At 44.1% G+C, this 10177-nt stretch overlaps 1 pseudogene; it reads left to right on the top strand.

The window, feature by feature from the left end:
• Window positions 1-882: 882 nt before the first annotated feature.
• Window positions 883-7406, top strand: LOC133241858 (pregnancy-associated glycoprotein 1-like; annotated as a pseudogene).
• Window positions 7407-10177: the final 2771 nt, after the last annotated feature.

The following is a 10177-nucleotide window of genomic DNA, read 5'->3' as shown; positions in this document are numbered from 1 at the left end:
GAGAAAGGTAGTCAGGGATGCTGCTACTGCTAAGTCGCTTCAGTCGTGTCTGACTCTGTGCGACTCCATAGATGGCAGCCCACCAGGCTCCCCCGTCCCTGGGATTCTCCAGGCAAGAACACTGGGGTGGAGTGCCATTTCCTTCTCCAATGCATGAAAGTGAAAAGTGAAAGGGAACTCACTCAGTCCTGTCTAACTCTAGCGACCCCATGGACTGTAGCCTACCAGGCTCCTCCATCCATGGGATTTTCCAGGCAAGAGTACTGGAGTGGGGTGCCATTGGTCAGGGATAGCCCCCTGTTAATGTCAGAAGAGTTGGTGAAAGGCATAATATAGTAAACAGTAGACAGACAGACTTTGGTTTCAGGGTAGATGCTTGAGCAGGTCGACGGAGTCCCTCGAGTCCTCATCAGCCTTGCCTGTCAGGTCTCCTCCACATGACCTTGTCATGGGTGGGATCTCCTGTGCTGGCTCCTGGCAATGCATATCTCATGAAGTGGCTAGGAAGATGACATGAAACCATGAATGTCAAGCATGGTCCTTAGTATCCATTTTCATGATGTTCTTAGCAGTTTTTTTCTCCAGGAAGGCAAGGTTCTCCATCTTCTTAGATGTCCATACAGATCAGTTTGATTTTCCAACCAACCTTCAAGGAAGAGATTGCAGTTGAATTCTCTGTATTCTGAGAAGCTTCAAAGTCCACTTACCAAGGACACTAATGAAGGAGAGATTTTGTCGAGACCTTTGTGTTTTTTTCAGACCTATTTTTGGCCTAAAGGCCTAAACTTCAGCATGTTAAAGCATATTTAATTAGGGACTCTGGGTCACCACTACATGCTAAGAAACTGAACTTTCCTGAGTACTTGGAGCCAGGAGAGAAGCATGAAGTGGCTTGCGCTCCTCAACCTGGTAGTCTTCTCAGATTGCAGGGTCATGTAAGTATGGAGACTGTAAGCCACATCATATTCATTTCTGTGATTTTTCTTTTCATCTGATTATTATATTTATCCGTTTTAGAAGGGAATGGAATATTTCCTTGACAATCTTAAAGTTCAACCTTTACTTATTGACAAGTACGTTGCTATAGGAACTGTGGGTCCCAAGGGTCTTGGTGTAGATTTGCATAGCTGCACAACTCTTGGGGTCCAGTCATGTCATGACCTATTGAAATTGGAACTCCTTGCAATTGTTCAGCGCACAGTCAATGCAGATGTAGGTGTGGTCCTGTGGAATAGCACTTTTCTACATTTTATTTAGCATGTTCTCTTTGTTCCCTCTCTATTTCAGTGTGTATATGTCTATGTCTGCATCTCTGTATCACTGTCATTTATCTCTCCATCTCTTCGAAAGGCTCTGAGTGTATTTCTCTCTGTGTTGTTTTATTTTAATTTTTCATTTGACTCATCTTTCTTTCTCAAGCCTCTACATTTCTATAACTTGTTCCCTATCTCCTGGATTCTTTTTTCAACTATCTCTTCTCTTTCAACTTGGAGAAACATTGGGAGAGCTACTTATACACTGTTTTATATCTGACAAGCAGTGTGACCACAGCCAATTCACAAGCCTCTTGCATTTCTAATTCCTCCCTTGTAAAAAAGGATAGGAATCCCCCTTCTGCCTCCTTTCCTGAGATTCTATGAGAAGGATACAGTGGAATGGCAACAGCAATGCTAGTGGCTGTCATTGTTGAGACTTCCTATTTATCAGGCACCTTATATCCATCACTTCACTATCCCCAAGATATCCTATTTGGAGGGTTTGAATCATTACATTCCACTATTTTACCAAAGGGGAGACTGAGAACCCACATGGTCATATGGCTTACCCAGCATTACAGAACAGAATCTTTATTCAAACCTACGTCTTTGGGTTCAGCAATACGTGAACCATCAACTTTCAGATGTTCAAGCTGGTTTTAGAAAAGGCAGAGGAACCAGAGATCAAATTGCCAACATCTGCTGGATTATGGAAAAAGCAAGACAGTTCCAGAAAAACATCTATTTCTGCTTTATTGACTATGCCAAAGCCTTTGACTGTGTGGATCACAATAAACTGTGGAAAATTCTGAAAGAGATGGGAATACAAGACCACCTGACCTGCCTCTTGAGAAACCTATATGTAGGTCAGGAAGCAACAGTTAGAACTGGACAGGGAAAAACAGACTGGTTCCAAATAAGAAAAGGAGTACGTCAAGGCTGTATATTATCACCCTGCTTATTTAACTTATATGCAGAGTACATCATGAGAAACGCTGGGCTGGAAGAAGCACAAGCTGGAATCAAGATTGCCGGGAGAAATATCAATAACCTCAGATATGCAGATGACACCACCCTTATGGCAGAAAGTGAAAAGGAACTAAAAAGCCTCTTGATGAAGGTGAAAGTGGAGAGTCAAAAAGTTGGCTTAAAGCTCAGTATTCAGAAAACGAAGATCATGGCATCTGGTCCCATGGGAAATAGATGGGGAAACAGTGGAAACAGTGTCAGACTTTATTTTTTGGGGCTCCAAAATCACTGCAGATGGTGACTGCAGCCTTGAAATTAAAAAAAAAAAAAAAAAGACACTTACTCCTTGGAAGAAAAATTATGACCAACCTAGATAGCATACTGAAAAGCAGAGACATTACTTTGCCGACAAAGGTCCGTCTAGTCAAGGCTATGGTTTTTCCAGTGGTCATGTATGGATGTGAGAGTTGGACTGTGAAGAAAGCTGAGTGCCAAAGAATTGATGCTTTTGAACTGTGGTGTTGGAGAAGACACATGAGAGTCCTTTGGACAGCAAGGAGATCCAACCAGTCCATTCTGAAGGAGATCAGCTGTGGAATATCTTTGGAGGGAATGATGCTGAAGCTGAAACTCCAGTACTTTGGTCACCTCATGCAAAGAGTTGACTCATTGGAAAAGACTCTGAAGCTGGGAGGGATCGGGAGCAGGAGGAGAAGGGGACGACAGAGGATGAGATGACAGACGACAGCTGGATGACATCACTGACTTGATGGATGTGAGTTTGAGTGAACTCCGGGAGTTGGTGATGGACAGGGAGGCCTGGCATGTTGCAATTCATGGGGTCACAAATAGTCAGACATGACTGAGTGACTGAACTGAAATGATGCATAAAATTCTGATAATAAGTTGAATTATAAAAATGATTAGAAAATCCACAGTGCCATTGCAATGACATTATACCTTGACACTGACATCTAATTGTAGCATCTTCTTTGTTTTCTTTGTCAAATGTTCAGTGAAAAAATACCTCTAAGGAAAGTGAAGACCATGAGAAATACCTTCAGTGAAAAAAACATGCTGAACAATTTCCTCAAGGAACATGCTTACAAACTGTCTCAGATTTCTTCTCGTGGCTCAAATATAATTATTCACCCCCTAAAGAACATCACGGATATGAATGTTTTGGGAGGATGGTGCTCCAAAGCATCCCCTGGTGCTCTAGCCTCCCACTGGGGCTCAACTGGAGTAGCCAGGTGGGAGGCTGTCGCTGGGGCTCCTGCAGGAGCAGAAGCACTGGGCCAAAGAGGCCCCACGCAGAGGAGAAGGCACTATCATCCTCAACTCTTGTCTTGGTGACTGGGCCCAGAAATTACCAGGTGGCAAGTAAACATCCATTTCTGTGTCAAAGATGTGTCATTAGTTTGAGGGAGATTGTTCCTTCTGAGCAGAAGGCAGTGACAACCCACTACAGTCCTCTTGCCTGGAAAAACCCAAGAACAGAGAGGCCTGGTAAGCTGCAGTCCATGGGTTTGCTAAGAGTTGGACATGACTGAGTGACTTCACTTTCAATTTTCAGTTTCCTGAATTGGAGAAGGGAATTGCAACCCACTCCAGTGTTCTTGCTTGGAGAATCTCAGGGATGGTGGAGCCTGGTGGGCTGCTGTCTATGTGGTTGCACAGAATCAGACACGACTGAAGCAAGTTAGCAAAGCAGCAGCAGCAGCAGTTCCTTCTGAACTAAGGGAGTGAACTAGTTACAGATGAAGAGTGAACCATCTCTGATCAGAAGATAGAACCAACTGCAAAGCAACTGTGAATAACCAGGCAGAGGAATTCAGTTTCCACAGATGCAAGAACCACAGCAGTAAAAAGTTACTGAACCCGTATTCTGTGTAAGGCCATAAGAATCTCACATAGTGGTTACTGTTTTTTGATTAGAAAAAGGACTTATTTTGTCTTCAAGAATGCCCATGCCAGCCTCAGAGATAGGCAAAGAGTAAATACATGTCAAATGAAAGGGTCACTTGTGTGGTGTTGATTGGTGTGGTCTAAGTTTAGAGGGAGTGGCTGGGGTTGATCAAGAAGGACCTCCTGGAGAAGGGGGTGCAAAGGCTGGGTTTGAAGAGACTACAGAGTTTCTCAAATGAAGGCACAAGGACTTCCCTGGGTGTCCAATGGTTCTGGATGCCCCGTGGTTATGCCTCTGAGCTTCCAGTGCAAGAGGTACCATTTCAATGCCTGGTCATAGAATCAATATCCTGCATACAATGTAGCACAGGAAAAAAAATATCAAATGCAAGCACCTCTGTGATCAAAGGCTGTGAGCTTCACAGTGGTTGGAAAGTGATCTCAAGAGATATATAGAACCCAGAGGGAGCCATCAGTGTGGGAATAGAGGGTAGCCAGTTCTTCACTAATCCACTCCCTCCTTCTATCTGTAGATGCTCTACATGGGTAATATCACCAATGGAACACCCCCTCAGGAATTCCAGGTTATCTTTGACACAGGCTCATCTGACTTGTGGGTGCCCTCCCTCTTTTGCCCCAGTCCAGCCTGTTGTGAGTACAGACACCCCATACCCGGACCATCCTTCACTTGCCCTGCCACCTTGTTTCCACCCTTGGCACCTGATGACACTCATCTCTTGTGTCTGCAGCTACACAAGTTAGGTTCAGACATTACAAGTCTTCCAACTTCCGGCCTACCCAAAAGACCTTCTGGATAGCCTATGGATCTGGGAGCTTGAAGGGATTTCTTACTTATAACACTGTTCGGGTAACATGTAAAAAGAAGCTGAGTCAGGACTAGCTATGGAGTGACCCCTGCTTGAAAAACAGATGCAGGACCATCTGGCAGGACCCTTCCTAGCCTAACTCCCATAGGTATTGACCATCTTATCCACAGGATCCTGTCCCTGGGGAGGCAGTGCCCATGGTGACACACAAGCAAACAGATTAGCTAACCCAGAGAGTGACTTGAGGTATGGACTTGCAGCTCCTCTGCCCATGAGCAGTTCAAGACTCATTTTGCTGGGACCGAGAAGAGGGGAAAAAAAAAATCACCTACTTTCATATTCACAGACTGTTCCAGGCAGTTTCAAGTAATACTTGGTTTAATCCTGCAACAGCCCCACACAGCAGGTGGTTTGATTAGCTCATGAGACATATAAGGAAACTGAGGTGCAGACAGCAAGGGCCTTGCTGAAGTCACACATGTTGTAAACGGTGGAGATGGGTTGGCTTTTCAGGACTGAAATTGCTGTAGGGTGTTTAGGGACAGGATAAAACTGATCTGGGGATCCTTGGGGCAGTCAAGGGCTTCAGGTATCCATAGTGGAAACTGGAGGCCGGAGATGTCAAGGGGCCTGATAAATGAGTTTTCACTCTAGGTGCCTTTGAGAGTCTCATAAAACGTATGGCCTGCCTCCCCAAAGTACTTGAGTAGTTCCCCTCTCTCACTTTCTCTCTCATACACACTCACACAAATACACACATATCTCCAAAAGTTAATATCCCAGGCAGCAATTTCTTGATACCTGCAAGAAAGACTATGTTTTTGGGTTCTGTCTTCCTGGACAGATGCAGAATTCACAGTACCTTACAGAGAATTCACTCCATTCCTGTTTTTAGGTCACAGTGTTGACAGAAAAGGCTACCTTGCTCTCGACTCATTTTGTCCACAAGGGGGCACTAATAGGTCCTGGCCTGACTCTAGGTTACCCCACCTGTACAGAAGCCACAAGGCCAATTTGACTCACTCAGGTGGTGTTTTTCAGAGGGTCAGATGTTTTAAAATTTACAGCCTCTCACAAATGAAACACAAATTTTCCTTCCAGCATGGTCTAACCGTTTGAGGTCCACCAAAAACACAGCCCAGCCTCAATTCTTCTCTGAGGACATAATGGCAATGTACCCCAGCCCAGTCCTAGCCCCACTTCTTGTATCTGTAAGTGGGAACACCCTTCTTTCCCACAGATAATGGACCTTGTAAGTACTGACTAGCTGTTCGGTCTAAGCGTTGTGGAATACGAGTGTGAGGGTGTACCTTTTGATGGCATCTTGGGCATACCAGACCACCTGACCTGCCTCCTGAGAAACCTGTATGCAGGTCAGGAACAACAGTTAGAACGAACATGGAACAACAGACTGGTTCCAAATAGGAAAAGGAGTACGTCAAGGCTGTATATTGTCACCCTGCTTATTTAATTTATATGCAGAGTACATCATGAGAAACGCTGGGCTGGAAGAAGCACAAGCTGGAATCAAGATTGTTGGGAGAAATACCAATAACCTCAGATATGCAGATGACACCACCTTTATGGCAGAAAGTGAAGAGGAACAAAAGAGCCTCTTGATGAAGGTGAAAGTGGAGAGTGAAAAAGTTGGCTTAAAGCTCAGCATTCAGAAAACGAAGATCATGGCATCTGGTCCTATCATTTCATGGGAAATAGATGGGGAAACAGTAGAAACAGTGTCAGACCTTATTTTTGGGTGCTCCAAAATTACTGAAGCCATGAAATTAAAAGATGCTTACTCTTTGGAAGAAAAGTTATGACCAACCTAGACAGCATATTGAAAAGCAGAGACATTACTTTGCCGACAAAGGTCCGTCTAGTCAAGGCTATGGTTTTTCCAGTGGTCATGTATGGATGTGAGAGTTGGACTGTGAAGAAAGCTGAGTGTCAAAGAATTGATGCTTTTGAACTGTGGTGTTGGAGAAGACTCTTGAGAGTCCCTTGGACTACAAGGAGATCCAAGCAGTCCATTCTGAAGGAGATCAGCCCTGGGATATCTTTGGAGGGAATAATGCTGAAGCTGAAACTCCAGTACTTTGGCCACCTCATGCAAAGAGTTGACTCATTGGAAAAGACTCTGATGCTGGGAGTGAATGGGGGTAGGAGGAGAAGGGGACGACAGAGGATGAGATGGCTGGATGGCATCACTGACTCGATGGACGTGAGTCTGAGTGAACTCCGGGAGTTGGTGATGGACAGGGAGGCCTGGCATGCTGCGATTTATGGGGTCTCAAAGAGTCGGACACGACTGTGTGACTGAACTGAACTGAACTGGGCTTGAACTACCCCAACATATACATCTTTGGAGCTATCCCCATCTTTGACAACCTGAAGAATCAAGGTGACATTTCTGAGCCTGTTTTTGCCTTCTACTTGAGCAAGTAAGTCTGAGATGGACACTCCCTTTCTCCAAATTAGCTATAAGATGCTTTCAGTTGCACGAAAATTATAGAACACTTGATAAAGAAGAATCCTGAGAGATAATATAACCCAGGATAAACATAGCCCCAGGGCTGTACCTGGCTTCACCACTGGTTTTATTGGAACACAACCCTGTTCCTGGGCTCAAGACCAGTAACTTGGTCTAGGGGGTTGAGTGAGGAGGAAGACTAATGGAAGGCCACCTGAAAAAATTTGGAGGAAAAAGCAGTACGATTTGCTTATGAATTTGATCAGGAAGGAAGGAGAAGGATGGTGGATATCTTTCCTTCCTCATTAGCATTCCACTGGGAGCCCCGGCCAGCAACCTAATTTGCAGGAGCCAGTGAAAAATTAAAGTGTGGGATACAAAACAAAAATGTGGGACCTCTTGTTCAAGAAATACAAGGTATTTCAAGACAGGCAGAGCAGAGGTGGGGTCCCTTCTGAGTGTGGCGCCCTTTGAACAGTAGAGGTCATAGGCCAGCAGAGCGAAATCTGGTTGTCCTGAACCCATACCGTTAGAACTCCCAGGCTTTGATTTTCCTTAAAAATGACAAGCTGGACAAGGAGAAAGCCAATATGCTTCAGCACCGTGTCCTCTGAGTGTGTCTGAGCACTCAGGTCACAGAAGGTAGGGCATCTTCAGAAGATAGAGTGGGTGGAGCCCAGCCAGGTGACTCAGCTTCTATCCTCCTCTGTGCCACTAATTAGCCAGTAACCGACCTTGGTCTAGATCTCAATAGCTCCTAGCCTCGATTTCTGCATCTGTACACGGGGACCTTTATTAGGGCCTTGATAAGTGGACCATCACAGCTCTCAGACAGTGCTGTTATTACTGTCCTCCAAGGATCCCCCCTCTCTTCTCTCTTCACATGCAGGTGAAAGGCGGTGAGGTGATGTTTGGTGGGGTGGATAAATCCTACTACAAGGGAGCACTCAACTGGGTACCATTGATCCAAACGGGTGACTGGAGTGTACACATGGACCAGTAAGCCTCTCCCTCTGAGGGTCAGCTCAAGTGATGCTCCCGCTACTGTACATGGACACAGGCAGACACACACAAATGCATTCTCAGACACACAGTCACACAGACATATACACCACCCACAACGACACTGACACACAGACACATTGAAGGAAACAAGCAGACACATATAAACATACACAGAGACACATAAAAACATGCATAGCTAGTCAGAGACACACAAGCACTCACAGAGACACATACAAACACACATAAAAACACATATACAAACAAACACACATGCAGATAGATATTCAAATAACCCATGGGTTCATAATCCCCAGGCCTTCTGAGCAGGGCTCTACCAGGTTCCTAAAAGGGTCTGGAGAGGTCTGTGCAGCTGGGAGAGGATTGCACCCACTGCCCTGTGAGGCGTGGAGCATGGCTAGAGGACTCTACAGTGTGATGAACAGAGGATCAGGGAGAATTTCTCCAGCCTGAAGAGAGGTATAAGATGAGCAACTGTCCGTAGCTATCTTCAGCCAAGGAAGTTCTCAGTACAGATAAATATGTCGGTTAAAAAACAGGGAACATCCTGAACAAATCACGAGAACTGGTCTCCTAAGGGAGCAACTACTAAGAAGTGTAGAGAGATTTGCTGGAGTCTTAAGATGTGAAAGCAACAAATAAAAAAGATACCCCAAGTTCATGGGCACACAGTGGGGCAGGGGCTATAACAGAATCAGGAAGGTGGAATCCAGGAGTGACCTGAGAACAAGAGGCATAATTGATAGGATTCTGTGTGATACCCTCAGGCAAAAGCTGACCCATTAGTTCTTTGGCACATTTTTTGAATGTGTTGTTTATTTTTTTTAGAATTGAGCTGCAGGAGTTGCTTGTATATTTTTGAGATTAATTATTTGTCAGTTGCTTCATTTGTTAACATTTCCTCCCATTCTGAATGCAGTCTTTTCACCTTGCTTATAGTTTCCTTTGTTGTGCGGAAGCTGTCAATTTTGATTAGGTCCCATTTGTTTTCTTTTTGCTTTTATTTCCAATATTCTGGGAAGTGGGTCATAGAGGATCCTGCTGTGATTTGTGTCGGAGAGTTTTTAGCTATGTTCTACTCTAGGAGTTTTATAGTTTTCTGGTTGTACGTTTAGATCTTTAATCTATTTTGAGTTTATTTTTGTGTATGGTGTTAGAAAGTATTCTAGTTCCATTCTTTTACAAGTCATTGGCCAGTTTTCCCAGCACCACTTGTTAAAGAGATTGTCGTTTTTCCATTGTATATTCTTGCCTCCTTTGTCAAAGATAAGTTGTCCATAGGTGCGTGGATTTATCTCTAGGCTTTCTATTTTGTTCTGTTGATCTATATTTCTGTCTTTGTGCCAGTACCATACTGTCTTGATGACTGTGGCTTTGTAGTAGAGCCTGAAGTCAGGCAGGTTGATTCCTCCAGTTCCATTCTTCTTTCTCAAGATTGCTTTGGATATTCGAGGTTTTTTGTATTTCCATACAAATTGTGAAATTATTTGTTCTAGCTCTGTGAAAAATACCACTGGTAGCTTGGTAGGGTTTCCATTGGATCTATAGATTGCTTTGGGTAGTATAGTCACTTTCACCACATTGATTTTTCTGATCCATGAACAAGGTATATTTCACTATCTATTAGTGTCCTCTTTGATTTCTTTCACCAGTGTTTTATAGTTTTCTATATATAGGTCTTTAGTTTCTTTCAGTAGATATAGTCTTAAGTATTTTAATCTTTC

The sequence above is a fragment of the Bos javanicus genome, chromosome 29, assembly GCF_032452875.1.
Source record: "Bos javanicus breed banteng chromosome 29, ARS-OSU_banteng_1.0, whole genome shotgun sequence".
Classification (NCBI taxonomy): Eukaryota; Metazoa; Chordata; class Mammalia; order Artiodactyla; family Bovidae; genus Bos; species Bos javanicus.
The sequence above is the reverse complement of the archived record's forward strand: the minus strand, read 5'-3'. Positions and strand labels throughout refer to the sequence as shown.